The sequence below is a fragment of the Mya arenaria genome, chromosome 8 (genome assembly GCF_026914265.1).
Source record: "Mya arenaria isolate MELC-2E11 chromosome 8, ASM2691426v1".
NCBI lineage: Eukaryota > Metazoa > Mollusca > Bivalvia > Myida > Myidae > Mya > Mya arenaria.
In genome coordinates this window covers 16,859,294-16,876,896 of record NC_069129.1, presented here as the reverse complement: position 1 = coordinate 16,876,896, position 17,603 = coordinate 16,859,294, and the positions used below count along the sequence as shown (strand labels likewise).

The following is a 17,603-nucleotide window of genomic DNA, read 5'->3' as shown; positions in this document are numbered from 1 at the left end:
TTCCGGGTTATCATCTATTTGAATATTATTACATATGTGAAACAAACTATGACTGCATATAAAATAATCTACAACGCTCGATCCTATATTACCGTGGTATGAAAAATCAACTACACCTTTATCATCCCCAATACGACCATTAATAATATATAAGGAGTATGATATACATAACTGTAAAAGCACTTTTCCATAAGTATTAACAGTAGTGTCTTTAAAATAACGATCTACAGTTATATCATTCACAAATATAGATTCCGAATTAGCGAATAATGGAACATTAAAATTTACATCAACAATTTTTTTTTAGATAAACCAGTTCGAGCATTTAAATCTCCACACAGCATCAGATCATATCTCTGTAATTTACATTCGCTATTACACAAACTAGACCAATCCATTACATGTTTTAGCATCATAAAAAGAAGACGAAGGGGGAGGATAATAAAGCCTTTTTAAAAACAAGTATAATTCCGAATATGAAATCATCACAAATACGTTTAACATGTTTTACATATATCACTAGTCCCCCAAATTTTTACCAGCTTTAGAAGACTGTTTGGCAGGACGAAAATAACAAATATATCCAGGTAAAATATGTTGGCTATCATTAAGATCTAAACACCAAGTTTCTTGTAGACATACAATATCAAATGAAATCAAGTATTCTATAAATTCTGCATTACTAAGTTTACTATAAATTCCACAAGAAATATATTTTATGCCACAGTTCTTAATATAAGAGCCTTGACCATCCCCTTAGTCTTCAGCGTGAACAATGTCTGGCGCAGCTTCAGTCTCCATTTCAACAGCGTCACTCTGAGTCAGCTGCTCTGTATTAACTTGCTGGTCGCGACTTCTATGTGCCAGCCTAACGATTCGAGTTTTCACAACGTCAGAGTCTTGTATTTTGTTGGCCCGTATCTGAAGTTTACCCTTATAATAATACCCCGTTTGCCCCTTCTGTTTTAATTTATAAAGCGACTCCTTTTCACGCGTCGTAAGGTCATTTGCAACTTTTATAGCGTTACTTCGGAGATTCTCTCTACCCGCAAAAATATTAAATTTGCTTTCTGCGTGTTTGAATGTATCAATTACAGTTCTGTTATAATCCGCAGGTTTCCCTACCCTGTATGTATCCAGTATTGAGTTTGTAGGCCATTCAATAGCAGGACAGGCTATTTGCATTACAGAGTTAAAAACTTGTAATTTCAACCTGATTCTATTTTCATCTGCGGACTCTGGCAAGCCAAAAACCCTTATATTTGCTTTAATATTTAATTTAACCTTTTCCAACCTGTCAACTGCCAGGTCGATACTAAAAAAATATTATCAAAATTTTGATCACAATCTTAATGTACTGCATCAATATCCAATTGTAGCATTTCTGTCTCATACATTTGTTGTTTTTTTAATATCAGTCTCTAAGTTGGATATTTTCCTGTCATTACGATTTTGCCTTTCATTTACTTTATTTACTCGCGAGTCAACATCTTTACACCCAAACAGCCTTCATATCAAACTGGGTGTTTACAATATCTTGTTTTAAATCATGTATGTCCGACCTTAAAAAAATCATGGTACCGAACAGAAATGTTAAAAGTATAACAAACGAATGAAAATTAAATCGAAATCGGCCAAATTCCTCTGATAAAACTTGTTCAAAATATAATTCTATAGAAGTTCGAATTTATCTATTTTAGATGTGTTTGGTATAATTGAATACAGCTTGTGTAGTATATTTCCAGTTTAAAATAAAACTGAGCATTATAAAGTTTAACTTTTCGAAATGTCTTTCAGATGTTTCACCCTATTTGGGTATTGTGTTTAAACTTTAGCGATAATGATGTCAAAGGTACGTACAGAAAAAAACTTTACTTCCTTAGAAATTGTTAGGTTTATATAATTATTTGCGCTTTGTTTCCTTTCAGCGTCTTTCTCAATTGTTGTCCATATTGTCAGTTCTGTCCGAGATACCATTTCCAATGGCTCTTGTGTCAATATATACATGTTTATATTGTGTAGTTAACTGTATTCTATAAAACCTATAAAAACATCTGTCGTGTGTGACGAAGAGGTCATTTTAAATTGTTTAATGTCGATGTGATTGATTATAAAACGCTATGTAATAATCATGTCGACTTATGATTATCCAAAAAGTTTACGAAACACATTATTTCGTATAAACTTTACCAAATGAAGACGTCGTAGCATGTTCAACTAATTGAGTCGGTAAAAAATAAATCGAAATACGTAAGTAGCTTCCTAAATCGACACAACATTGTCAATATTTCATGCTATAATATATACAATCGAAATTAAACATATGAACAAACGATAACATTAATACTCATTGGAATGCATGTGAATATTTTCAAAAAGTCGTTATATACTCTAAATAGTATTAATTTCACTTCGTTTGTAAATGATACTGGATGTGTAGCAATAGTTTGTTAATAATAAAGCTTGTTAAAAGTGTACCAGTTTGAAATCATATCACTGTTAGTCTACATATAATTCTCGACAATTCATAAATATATTTATTTAACAATGCTATCTTTGTGTTCTATTATCGTTCATTGCTTTTGTGATCTCCAACCTGTTTCAAATAATTCAAAAAACAAAATATATAAAGAATTAATTCCGAAAATAGCATGCCATCCAAAACAACGAACGTCGAAAAAACCCTTTTTATTTATAATTAAATATTTTATTATAAATATTTTCAATGTCCATAACGACATTCATTTATTAATAACATTCCTGGGGCGCGTTTCAGAGACGATCGTTAAGGCGATCGTTAGCTGATTTTGGTAGTACGACCAAAATTACCGATCGGCACCGTTTCAGAGACGCAACGTGCACCTGCTTTATCGTTAATTTTGCTCGTAAACCTACGACCAGTAAGAGGCACTCGTTAACTTAACGATCAAGATGGCGGATGAAGATTTTCGCCATATCAAAGTATACTTTTACTTTTTACCAACATTTGAGAGTTTAATATTGCGTGTAGCATGTTCGCTGGTGTGGAACTTATAAACTATGTCTAAAAATAGCTGAAAACAGTACGACAATGTTCTATTTTCGCCGTTCTGTCAAAAAAAGGATTTTAACTGTAGAAGATGTAAGCTTTTTGTTATATTTAGTAAATGTGCTGATATTGTGTACATCTAAAACATTGAATATGATGTAGAATTTGATTTGGCTCCATTGCTGTTTTATATGTTATGTAAAACATTTTCTTGAATTCTTCTATTTCGGATGGTTTTTAATTCGGATAAATAAATGTCTGTACATATTTTGTTGTAATATTACCGGTCTTTGTGGCATGTAGTCAGTGAATTATTAAACAGTGTTACCATTTTATCATGTCATGATATAACATTATTATTTTTCTTATTTTTGCACATCTTAAACTAGCTAAAGAACTTCAGCGAACACGTTATATATTACCTTTTTGGATGTATAAACATCAAAAAAATAAATATCAACATTAAAGTTATGGAAGCCAGAACTAATCTAAAACTGGTGCTAAATATATATAAATATATATTATTGACTACTTAAATACCATGAACACTTTTAGGTGACAACGTAATCATTTTAGTTCACCTTTACTTGTAATTGAAACTTGTTTTAGTAAGGTATCCTATGGTTTATGTAGAACTCTGTAGTATAGTACATATGTGAGTTTTCAACTGACAAAGGTTAAATCTTGTCTTTTTCAGTCATACCATTTGATGCCAAGTGTACAATAAAAACTGAAATGAAAATTGACAGCAGAAGTGTCATGGTCTTGGTGGAAAATGCTGTGCTCTTCATTGACCTCTGTTTAATAATGGTATGGAAAAGGGAATTAAATTCTAATGTTGGTTTTATGAATAATATAAGAGGTATATTCAACATATGAACACATAAGGACTAATGTAGAAACTGAACTGCAAAACCATATTATATATCTGCAGTTAATGTACAGGCTATGTACAAATGCTTATTGATATAATATGTTTTCATTTATTTAGTTTTTTTGCTTGTTAAATATTTGTTTTAGTTAATTATTTCAGGCTTATGATAAAAAACTACCAGGAATGCTTCAAGATGGCAATGGAGAGCAGTGTAAAAGTAGGTAGGAAATGATAAAATGCAATAGGATATTAACAAATTTTATGAATAATACAATAAGATGATGTTGGGCATCTTACTTTGAGCAGTTAACTGGTATAACATAATTGTTATTTAACTTATATGAACATTAAACAAGAAATAAAATGTGACCAGAATGGTGTTTACATGTTTTCTTAAATACCCCACTTATTTCTTTTTTCAAAAGACAATAATTATCATAAAATATGCATACTATTTCAGTTGAAAAATGGGAATGTAAATTATGTGTTACTTGTAGTTTAACCATTAAAAGGCGTTTTCATAAATGTATTATATTGTGCTGTATTAAACAATATTTTATAACTTTTTGTCTTTTTCAGGACACTGAGAAATCACAATGTTTCAAACATCAAGAATATGCTCACGGTCAGTCTTCAAGATACTCACCTTAAAGGTTCCAGTGTGATTTAGGAGACTTTGTCAGAACAGTACATTATACCTACATACACTGGAGATACCAGACCCAACAGATAACTACAAATATATTTAAACAGAACCTGAAATTAATTGCATATCCCAATACAACATAATACTTTAAACGGTTAAATAGGCAGTGAGGCATTTGTGTGTAATCTTCATTTAATATTTGAAATTTCTTTTTCCTTTTTTTTAAGTTTGATTTTGCATTTAAAAGCCATTAGCATTAGATTTTTCAAAAATATATGTATTTCAACTGTGATGTATATCCAGTTGTACATGTTTCCTCTAAGGATTAAAACACTTTTGAATTATATAGGAAAGTTGAAATGATACATTTATTCAAACTTATGATAAAATATAAAACACACACTACCATTGTTGATCATGTAAACCTTCATACTATCTTTTATAGAAATTATGTGAATCTTTTGATATTTCTAAATACATTTATTTTTACTTTTACTGGCTCATGTTTAAACACAGAATGCTATATAAAGTGTATACTCCAGTGTATATCATAACATGATTGAAATAGATAATAGATAATATTTGCATGAAACTCTGAACACTTAACCACTATGGCAATCTGCACCAGTTAAGATACTTTTTGTTGAATAATGTGTTTTGATGAGACCAGCTTGTAAAATAGCTGTATTTCTTTTAGTCATTTTGTGAATACCTGAATTATCCTCGGGATCTATCTCAGTCATACAGATCCCAAGTACCGGTTAGGGCAATGTGTCATGTACCGCGTCAGGGGAATCGGGTCAGCAGTGCAGAGAATTGGGCATTAAAATGTTGCTATTGGTTCGCCACGTCCAGGATCGGGTGTTAACTTAGGGTTTTTACCTTAACTCCGTCAATGGACCGCGATCTATGGGGCGGAATACGCGGGGGAATATGACCCCTGTGGGTGATTGCATGGTTCTATGGGTTTATAGAATCTGAGGGGAGGTATCTGAGTTTCACACCTGTAGGTAGTGGTTAAGACACATGTTAGGGGATTACTTATATTCCTACGACTCTACCGGCTGGGTTGAACTTGAACTTATCGGATTTTCTGGTAACACCAGGAGGCCGACCAAGGGAATTGGAGGTGGCCAAGCCCTAATAGGAATTAGAGTACGCACGAAGGGGGAGATTTGACGTGGTTCATAATGACGAGATGGTTGAACCTGAATCATGCAGCCCCGGGGGCGAAAGTTAGGAAGGCCCAAGTTAGATAAACCGTGGGGGTGCAGTTTGATGGTCCTCTAATTGGAAAGTATTTGAAGTCTGAGAGGCGGGTAGCTAGGTTTGTTTGTGCAAATAATGCCAATTTGTCGGTCAAATGGTTAGCTCAGAGAGGTAGAAATGCTTCCTCTGGTAGTAACTTCGAGAGGGGTGGGGCACGTTCGGGGGTCCGTCCTTTTGGAAAAGGGATGGGTGCTTTATCTGTCGTACAAGAGTAGAGATTTCATTTTTGCCGAGGCTGAACAGTCTCCGGGCCCAAAATAAAGTTCAGAGAATTCTCCCAGGTAACGTTTGGCCAAACAGGCTGTTTCTGTGTCTGATCCACGCCTGGTACAGGTTCAACCATTCGTTGTCATGGTATCTCTAACTGAAAATGGGGCAAATATGAAGGTTAAGGTGCCTAATTCAGAGGATGATGTAGTCACACCGCCGGTGGGGTCTGCAGAGTCCGCACTCTTAGAGGGAGGGCAATGAGGGTCATTATTGTTGGTAGATTTGCCTGGGGGAAGTTTCCCAAAGACGGGTAATAATTCAAATTGGGGGGCGGGGTGAGACTAGTTCTTGTCTCCCTCGGTTGGCAAAAGCAACTCAAGTGCCATATCTGTGGTTGCATATTGTTTTTAATTATAAATTATTTAAGTGGCCATTCCTCAATTCCGATTATTCTAACAATGCATTTAGGTCCTCTCGAACATATAGAAAATATACAAACATAATCTATACATGTACAATGAACATGAACATTTTCAATCATTTAAAATGCGAACATTTGGTAGGCAGCAGAGATTACTGTTGAATTATAACCTACATTTTCAGTCTTTGATTAGTACCAAGACTAGTCGTTATTAAGATTTGTAGTTTAACAATTTTACAGAAATGACATTTAATTTGGTTCCCCGCCTTCTCAAATTGGGTCTAAGACATTTACAACATATAAGATACAATCTCAAAGATCAAGCTGGGCGGAGAAAGCGAAACAGGTTATACACCAGGGGCGTAGCTAGCCCTTTATTCATGTGGATTCATATAATGCATAATGTATGCAAGGGGGGGGGGTCCAGGGACATGCCCCCTCGGATTATTTTGAAAACCATGGTGCAGTCTTGTGCATTCTGGGCGTTCTGAGTTGCTTTACTTAGGACTAGAAAATGGACGGTTTTAGAATCATGTAGTCAAGTACGCATACTGCAATTTTGGCTGTTTTTTTTTGTCAGAATCATGTGTATTCAGCCGCGTACTCGCGTATAGGCAGCTACGCGCCTTTTAGCTATAAGATATTTTAAACATGTTGGGTAAAATCTTGAAACTTAGTACGACTAGCTCGCCTCGCCCGTTCCTCCTTTCCTTATTTTATTACCTAATTTGTTTGTTTACTTAACACTTACACTGTGCTGGTTTTTACATTTTTCCTCAATCTATCCCAATTCAGGGCAGTATTGCTTGTCCTTGTGAGCACTTGAAAAGACTAGGAGTGATAACGTGAAAACAATGGACGAAAAAGATTTCGTTTGATAAAATGCACATTAGTTTGGCTTTGTGTAATATAATATAAGCCAAGTCATCGGATGATTCATTTAATAGCATTATTTCTTGTTTGTTCTGACAGACAAGCTTTTGGTTTAAAGGAACTCGTTTATGTTCGTCGAGTCAGGCATCGAAACAAATCATTTTGTTAAATGTAAATAAAACGTTTGTTACAATGATAACACATTATTCGGAACACCCCGGTCATTTTCCATCGAAAACAACCTAGGTTACATGCCGGTACATCAGTAGAAGTAGTTAGTATTTTTTTAGATAATAGTATTAATCATTTATAGTAGTTTAAATCCTAGTTTGAAATGCTTGCCAGTGATGTGTATTGTTGCATACATAATTGAGATTCCTAAGAGTAAAGTCACAAAGTTGAATTGCTAAATTAAAATTACTACGCGATCTACTTGCAGCGTAGTAAAATGTAAAGGTTTTTGACATCGTAAACCGTCCAAATACATCCGAGGTTGTTTTTGATGAAAATTGGCCGAGGTGCTCCGAATGCATCAAACGTGATAAACAGTGCTCTGCTGTAAATACTAATTGAATCACGTTACAGAAAAAAGTTATGTTGGACCGAAATATGTTAATAACCTCTGAAAATGTATTTATTTTAAACTTATTAAACCTATTAAAATTGAATTGTCTTATGTTTGAATTTAGAATATTTTGCTCAAACGGGTATCTGCGAGTTGCTGTTTGGTGGTTGTACATAAAAGTTAGTAATACGACTAAATTTCAACAGTAAAACAATATATGAGTGAGTGCCTTTAAAAAAGAAAAAAAAACTCTTACAAAAATGAGGGATAAAAGAATCGAGAGGTTAGTTGTGTTATGCGAACACTGTCTTATGTTCCATTATGTTCAGTTCGTTGTATGGTTTGTGTTATTTTCCTTATTGCAACAGAACATGCAGAACGAATATTTGTAACATAGAACAATGTTAGCACTGAATACATTTAAACAAAAAATAGCTTTTCAAACGTTTATCATACTTACGCATCACATTGCCGATACTATATCGTAAGACATTTAGGCACCCAATTCTGAAGATCATTGTCAGAAAACGTTAACGAGCTGGCGTATTTTTGTCGACCATAGAAACATTAATAATAGACCATAGAAAAAAGACCATAGAAAAAATAATTTTAATTAAAAGACCATTGAAACATTAATAATGCACATGAACAGACCGCCTCGCTGTGAATTTAAAGCCTTTAATAGAGAGATATAGTTTTCATTAAAGACATTTAAAATCATTGGTATACCATCAATTGTCTTACAATTTCAATTAGCAATGTATTCAAAACAGAACGTAACTTATAAATCATTAAGGATCTAATACCATTTTCACACTGTACCGAATACCGGCTTTTAACAGCGCTGGTAATGGCTGAATATATGGTTCATTTTAATTGGTCATTCGGAGCTGCTCGGCCATTTTTTCAAAAACAACCTCGGATGTATGCCGGTACATCTGTTGAAGTAGTCCGTATTTTTTTAATAAAAGCATTAATTAAATGTAGTGTTTAAGAGTTGTATTTATTGATCTCAGTTTACTCCAGTGTATATCATAACATGATTGAAATAGATAATAGATAATATTTGCATGAAACTCTGAACACTTAACCACTATGGCAATCTGCACCAGTTATTAAGATACTTTTTGTTGAATAATGTGTTTTGATGAGACGAACTTGTAAAATAGCTATATTTCTTTTAGTCATTTTGTGTATTTGAAGCATGTCTGCAAATGTAGATTTTATCATGTATTTTGAATGGATCTGAAATAATGTTTATTTAACTGTTATTACAACGATTGACACAATAAAGATAGATTTATGAATTGTCTTCATACAAAAAATCCAACCAGTCAAAATTATATTTTCGAACTGTTTCCCAATACAATAAGTCTCAGTCACTGTTTTGGTGCATAAACGTATGAACTTTACTCGTTATCTGAACTAAGGCCGGTTGTTGATGATTGGAATCAGTAATCATCATCATCATCATCATCATCATCATCATCATCATCATCATCATCATCATCATCATCCACCACACATACACAACCACTACCACCACCAACTTAACCACCTTCATCATCATCCAAATCAATCATCAGCAACATCTACACATCATCATCTCGTCATGGTCATTGTCGTCATCGTCACATCATAATTAGTATCATTGCCGTCGTCGCATCATCATTATTATTATCATCATCATCTTAGTCGTCGTCGTCGCATTATCATTATAATAATCATAATATTCGTCTTTGTCGTCGCCGCATTATCACTATCGTCGTCATCGCATCACCATTATTATGATTATAGTGTCGTTGTCGCATTATTATTATTAAATCATCATTGCCGTTGTCGTCGCATCTTCGTGACTATCATCATCAGCACCATGCTGCACGTTTGCATTTACTTTACAGAACATTCATAATACGCATACTATAATATTTTACTTATCAAAGTAAAATCACCAGCCTGAAAAAAAACGTATTTTGTTGTTGTCCAATTTTCATTATAATTAGACAAATTTTAAAGGGAACGTCGATCTGAACCCGCCATTGCCTCCATCACAAAAAATCACGGATGATGATGTACTTAAGATACAATTGTAACATAAATAGCAGATGGTTAATCAGAATAGAGACAACGAGTTTGTATCATTTGTGTCAATCATTATAAAAAGGAGAGTTACATTAATTGATTCCCTTCAAGAGATTATCAGTATTATTATTATTATTATTATTATTATTATTATTATTATTATTATTATTATTATTATTATTATTAATAAAAAAGACAGGTGCTCATCAGGTTAATACGACGTAACGTCATTTCACTTCAGACTGGGTCACTCGCTTTAACGCTGTGCTTTATCGTTATTTTTTACGTACGACCGGAGAGTTTACGAGACGTTTCTGAAACGCCTTTATGATTATCGTTAAGTTGGTCGTTATTATGATCGTAAATTTACGATAATGGCAGATCGTATAATCTATCTGAAACGCACCCCAGACTCGCTATGTTGACGTCGGATATCTCGACTTTCCGGTTGTGTCGACTTTTTTCTCCGGTCCCGAATTCTTTCCTTCCTTATCTATAAAAAATAAATCTGCTTGTGTCGATTTTTCTATCTCGATTTTTTCGCTATGTCGACCTCCTATTTAAGTCCCTGTGGTCGAATTTGACACCTTTCCCTTGTCCCTTCTGTCGAACTATAGATCAAGCTGTAGGTGCGAAAATATTTATGACTTGCTGCATGTCGCTAAATGTGAGTGTCAAAATAACGAACTGTCGTAATTGGAGGTTATTCAATACGTGTGAATTAAGTTTGTTTATGTTTTTGATTAACGCTCGAGGACGCCGGTGATATCATGGGAAAAATGCGAAAACAATGAAAGTTACGAAAAAAATTCTCTTCACTGCATGAAAAAAGCAAACTTTTTTAAACTAATTAATTGAATTGAATTAGATAAATTTTCACAAATAAATCAATATTTCAATGATACGTTTGCTGTTTTCACGACGTTGTATTTTATTGAATGTCGCGCCAGCTCGAAGTTCATTTATAAATGTCAAATTAATGTCGTGCCAGCACGATGTTCATATTTGAATGTCCAATGTTGTGCCATCACGATTTTCATTTGGGAACTTCAATGCCCAATACCATGCCAGAACGACTATCATTTTTGAATTCTAATGACTTCAAGAAAAACGGATGTACAATGCGGAAGCGAGGGCCCGGAAACTGAAGGCAGAAAAATCTAAGAAAGTAGGCAGCGCAAGATCATGGCCATACCGGAAACCATCGGTGTCTTCTAGCAACCCTGCACACGTATATGTTGTACCGGATGCTTTACAACAGGCTACGTGGCCTCAAGGGCGGTGTTTTGCATGTGAAAAACCCGGGTCACTGGTGAGGAGCTGCATAACGTACAGCTAACGGATTAAATGATAAGATAAGTAGAATGCATTTGTATACGAATGTAGAAACAAACAACATTGTTCAGGGGATAAGAGTTCCAACGTATGACGTCACAAAACGATGGTAGTCTTGAACTGAAATGTTTTGTTGGCGTTAGTATGGATTTGAAATTTAAAAAGAATAGTAGTAAGTGGAAAGAAGCTACATATAGTGAGAACTTGTTCGATGTAGTAGAACATGGGTAAAATTACAAATCATAACGGTCCCAGAAAACGTTGTTTTAAAATTAACAAGACAACTCGTGAAAACGTAACATTTGTGGAAAATAAATTCAAAATCTTCTCTAGAAGGGCGTGGTATCACGATGTGGCCAGGATCCAAATGTGATTAAGCCTTTGCCTGTTGCTTTTAACAAAAAGGGAAAACTAGACAAGTATTAGATTGTAGACATAAACATCAGCTCAAAATAAAAAGAATATATAAAAGTGCAGAACCTTTGTTTGATAAGAATGATTTTCTTTTCACTTTTGAGCTAAAAACTGCTTATCATCTCAGTGACATTTGTGCTGAACATCGGACCTATTTCAGATAAAGGAGTTCAGCAGTACTACATATTCATTCCTTTAGCTTTCGGTATCAAACCAGCTGGACATATTTTCAAGACAATATTTAAAGTAGCGGTAACGTCGTTGAGAGCATACGAGAATGCAATAATAATGTTTAAAGATGATGGAATGGGAGACATATAAAATTTGATAATGTTGTAGAAGCAAGCGTATTCCCAAGAACGTCTTTAAAGAAATTTGAATTCCTTATTGCCGATGAGAAATGTAATCGAAAACCAGCCAAAACGGTAATATGGTAAGGTCATGTATTAGATATGGAACAAATTTTGTTGTTCAGTTCTGGGAATATAATTTAATATTTGATAGTAGCTATTGACTAAGATATTTTTTTGGCTAAACGTAGCGTAGCAATATACTACCAGTGCGATTTGTTTTATGTTGGGCAGATCATGTCTTTGCAAACTGTTGTAGGCAACCAATGTGCGTCTGTTAACCTGGCATTTGTTTGATTTAGTCAATAACAGGAAGCGTTTAAAGAACTAGAATTTGGAAAGAAAACGATTTCTTATCAATATGAAGGGAAACTCTACCATGATCACTTTTGCTTCTACACTGTATTTGCAGATGCGAGTGGTTCTGGGGGTAATATAGAACATAATGCAAAGTTAAGCCAGTTGTATACGGTAACCAGTAGTAGTATTAAAGATGTTTTACAAGCACGTTCGTCATAGTGGCCATGCTTACTTAACGAAAAGACAAGTTCAAAACATTTGTCATCGATTTTGAAAATTTCAGGCAATAATTTTTAAGGACTGGGAAACAATACAGTCGGTTGTTACGGAATTTCACCTTTGAAATTTGACATGATTGCTTAAAGGTGTTGTTTTGAATAACTAGTCATTACTTGACATATCGTTATTTTTCTGAGATACTCATGCTATTTATTTATATCAGGTGTTGGCTAAAAGGACGCACGTGGACGAGGAAGGGTCACAAGATAACGTACCAAATGTGACGACAGGCAATATATCGGGTGATTTACTTTAAACGAAAGCAAACAAAACTGTGCAAAAGGACAAAAGTTCGTTGGTTCTGTTCGAACAATATTGATGTACGTGAAGTTAGCGGCCTAGCGGCGTGAAGTTAGCGGCCTAGCGGCCTAATATGGTATCTTATTTCAGTAGTAGGAATATATGCTTTTTCTTCTAAACAATGATAAATTAAATGTTTTTGTGCACGAAATATCAATTTCAAGCGATTTTCAACAATTTTTTCAAAAAAGTTTATCAAACATTTTTCTATTTTATAGCATGCAAACATGCCTGCTCTGCTAACAAACTGATATATTTGCTGTTTATATGCACCAATCATCAGTCTGAAACGATTTTCAACATTTTTTCAAAGAAGTCGATCAAGCGATCTAGCGGCCTAGCGGCCTAGCGGCGTGAAGTTAGCGGCCTAGCGGCCTAATATGGTATCTTATTTCAAAGTAGGAATATATGCTTTTTCTTCTAAACAATGATAAATTAAATGTTTTTGTGCACGAAATATCAATTTCAAGCGATTTTCAACAATTTTTTCAAAAAAGTTTATCAAACATTTTTCTATTCTATAGCATGCAAACATGCCTGCTCTGCTAACAAACTGATATATTTGCTGTTTATATGCACCAATTATCAGTCTGAAACGATTTTTAACATTTTTTCAAAAAAGTCGATCAAGCGATCTAGCGGCCTAGCGGCGTGAAGTTAGCGGCCTAGCGGCCTAATATGGTATCTTATTTCAAAGTAGGAATATATGCTTTTTCTTCTAAACAATGATAAATTAAATGTTTTTGTGCACGAAATATCAATTTCAAGCGATTTTCATCAATTTTTTCAAGAAAGTTTATCAAACATTTTTCTATTTTATAGCATGCAAACATGCCTGCTCTGCTAACAAACTGATATATTTGCTGTTTATATGCACCAATCATCAGTCTGAAACGATTTTTAACATTTGTTCAAAGAAGTCGATCTAGCGGCCTAGCGACGTGAAGTTAGCGGCCTAATATGGTATCTTATTTCAAAGTAGGAATATATGCTTTTTCTTCTAAACAATGACAAATTAAATGTTTTGTGCACGAAATATCAATTTCAAGCGATTTTCAACAATTTTTTCAAAAAAGTTTATCAAACATTTTTCTATTTTATAGCATGCAAACATGCCTGCTCTGCTAACAAACTGATATATTTGCTGTTTATATGCACCAATCATCAGTCACATTCAAAACCTGCACTTTCCATTATGTACTTTACCTAGCTTTAAGACGAAGGGAAATAAGATAATGTTGTGTCCTCGGCATTTTACGCCATAAACTGGGTGAACAGCGTAAATGGTTGTACAGATCATACAGAAAATAGTATTGTTAAACAATTGCTAAAAACAGCAAAGCGCTCTAGTTCAAAACCAGTAAAAAAGAAAGATACTCGGTTATGTCTCATTCACTGTGCTCTATGTACAAAAACAGCTCTGATATTATCACACGGCGCATAATTGCCGTGTGTTTAGGGATGGTATATGAGGTTGCCTATAGAAAGGCACGTGACTGGTGGTTTCCAGCTTCTGCAAGAATATCGTTTGGTTGACGGTTTCAAGCATTTTCCGTGGCAGTGGAACCATTCATTTAAAGCTCAATGCGTAGGGTCGGGTACCAGACAAAGCTGCAACCTAAATAGAAAGTATGCTGCATTAAGGGCAAGTTTTATTAAAAAACACTTGTAAGAACTTGACCCGATATCTACGATCATTACGTATGAACATTTGGATGAAGATATCAGCGACCGTTTTATAAACGCGTTAATACATTAGTTCGTACTCGTGAACACTTTGTACAAAAGCTTCGTGCGTATTTACTCTTTAAAAGGACGATGAACCAGACGGAAATGTAAACAAACCGTAGATGTGAGTACGGTAGGTGGCATTACCAGATAACAGAATAACCGAATCAAGTATATTGTCAATTATCTCTTCAGTACCTTTTGTTTGTTATTGATCATCATGTAATGAGGTAGTTAAGATGTGTATAATTGTGATATGATAAATTAAGTTTTTCACTCTAGGCAATGTTTTGAAAGAAAAGCTCATTCTTCTATACCGGACGTGTGTTTCCGGTAATGTGATCAGTGCTAGAAAAATCTGTCTTACGCACCCCATGAAAGATGAGTTACGCGAATCAACGCGCATCACTTCTATTTCTTCAAATTCCTTTATGTATGGTTTATTAATGAAAAGAATATTATGTCATTTGGGAAAAGCGCAAACAAATATACTAGTATGCAAATCTTTTAGTTAAAATTGAAAATGAATAAACATAAAAACGCGAATTTTAGACTATTTTACGTCAATAATGATCTAAAATTAGTCGCACACGCGTGTTGGTGATAAATACAAAAGTGCTTTTATTACGTCAAGCTTTCTACAAATTTATAATTTAAGATATGCAGGAAAAAATAGCAAATGTGGGTTTCCGGTCTGGATCGAAATATTCGACCCGCAGGCCCGCTGCGTGGCTGCAAAAGTAACTAGGCAAGCCTCGTTACCGGTTTACGCGCGTGCCATTGGGTCGGAAATTTTCTATCCGTACCGGACACACGTGATATATAATTAATATATTCTTGCATACCGGACGTGTGTTTTCGGTCATGTCACCAGTGCTGGAAAACGCCCGTCTTACACCTCCATGTTAGATGCTCACGCGCAACAACGCACCACTTCTTATTTATTTTATTATAGGGTTTATGAAATGTAAAGTATGTCATTTGAATAAAGCGCAATCAAATATATAAGTATGCAAGACTGTTAATTAAATTTGAAAATTATTCGTAAAAACGCGATTTTCAGAGGAATTATTTGTAGTCAATAGTGAATTATAATTACTGCGGTTAATGACGCACAACAACGTTGCACCCGCTTTTTGGTGAAATGTATATAAGTGCGTTCTCTACGTCAATTTGTTTCACAAATTGATAATTTTATATAATTATGCAAGAAAAATATCAATCATGTTTTTCCAGTTCGGATAAAAAATTCTGATCCTTGGACACGCCTTGTTACTTGGCAACGCAGGTGCCCTCGTGTCGTTTTTTTATCCAAACCGGAAAACATGATTGAAATTTTTCTTGCATATCTAAAAATATCGATTTGTGAAAAAAATACATAGAAAAGCGCATTTTTTGTAGATTTCTACCAAACGCGCGTGCGATGATGTTTACTTACGCTATCACGCGCAGTACTTTATATTTATTGCATACGTCAAAAAGTTCCTCCGATGTATAGTCTTTTACCGTTCTATAGATAGTGCTAAATAAGCCCATTGAAACAAAAGGCAGCTACAGTAGACATGTTTTTCATGAACAAAACTTGTGCATCGGTGAAAATATTATACTTCTCATAGATGAGCGGTGGTGAATAACAGATGTGAAAATCTAGGCGAATCAAAGTAATACCTCTTAAAATACTGGTACTATAATACCGATCATCGATTCATTAGGGGAGACTCCGCTATGTAGTATATGGCTAAACAAATCGACTATATGACCTATCAAAATGTCGCACGCTTCAATAAAATATTTAATAAAAAGCAAATCAGGTCCACCAGCTTTCCCTCGTTTTAATGTTGTCATTGCACGTTTAACATCGTCCACGGTGACGTCGATGTCTAAATCCTCGTGCGGAAGGGGCTCATCCTCTTCTATATCATTCGCGGCAGCATTATGACCGCTATCTGCTTCTTCTGATAAAGATTTAAAGTATTTATAAAGGCCGTCAAGCCGTTTTCTCCTATTGGCGACTTTTTCTTGGAGAAATACTTCCTAAAGTCTTTGGGCGTTTACGCTTTAAACCTTCAATTTCTTTTTTATTTTCATGATATAAGCGTTTAGTCGTGCTATGAGTTTATACGCTTTCTTCTTTCACTCAATATATTTCTATTTTCTGCATTGTTGGTTACGTTCAAAGGTTACAACGCAGTTTTATTTTCCGATTTTCACTCACGGCAATCGCCACTAAACCAGTCTGTTTAATTTTATTGCAGACCCCTTTTATTGTTTCGCTCTTTTTAGAATAGTGGCAAAGCAGCATCGTTTATAAATTTCGCAAATTTTGAAACACTTTTATTTATGCTATCTTGATTATTCCTATATTGACAATTACTTATTGCATTGAATTCAGACAATGAATATATTATATTTCTTCGAAATTTGTCGTTTTTTCTTCCGTCCCATTTAACTGAATGTGCCCCATTTGCATCGGGAGTTTTTGTGATCGAGATATTACATTTAATTGTAAACATAATAGGGGCATGATCAGAAAAGGTGTTAAACACTGTACCTGGACAGTTAAACTTTGTTATGACCTTAAAGTGGCATTCCTTGATAAAAACATAATCTATCAAACATTAGCACACACGAGGCTGGAATACAATTCCAACAACGTCATTAACGAAATGACGTCTCATTTGCCTTCAATTTGCAACGCTTTTAACTGTTATTTTTTAATCATATATAACAAACATATTTTGTTTCATTTTAAGATCGCAATATAGTTCATCTCAAGAACACAAAAAGTCAATGTTTTTCATTCGATCCACTTATGTAATCTAACTATTGATGCTCAATTGGCTTGGTTAAATACATTGTCATCGTGCACTATGACAAACAGTATACTGTATGTACTAGGCTCCTTTATATCAATACTTTATCATACAAC

At 34.4% G+C, this 17,603-nt stretch overlaps 1 long non-coding RNA gene across 1 annotated transcript; it reads left to right on the top strand.

Moving 5' to 3' along the window:
• The first annotated feature begins 3,045 nt into the window (after positions 1-3,045).
• Positions 3,046-4,796, top strand: LOC128242315 (uncharacterized). The gene is made up of 4 exons (XR_008262579.1): positions 3,046-3,121; positions 3,726-3,838; positions 4,062-4,119; positions 4,482-4,796. It is a non-coding gene; the product is annotated as an uncharacterized LOC128242315 (long non-coding RNA).
• Positions 4,797-17,603: the final 12,807 nt, after the last annotated feature.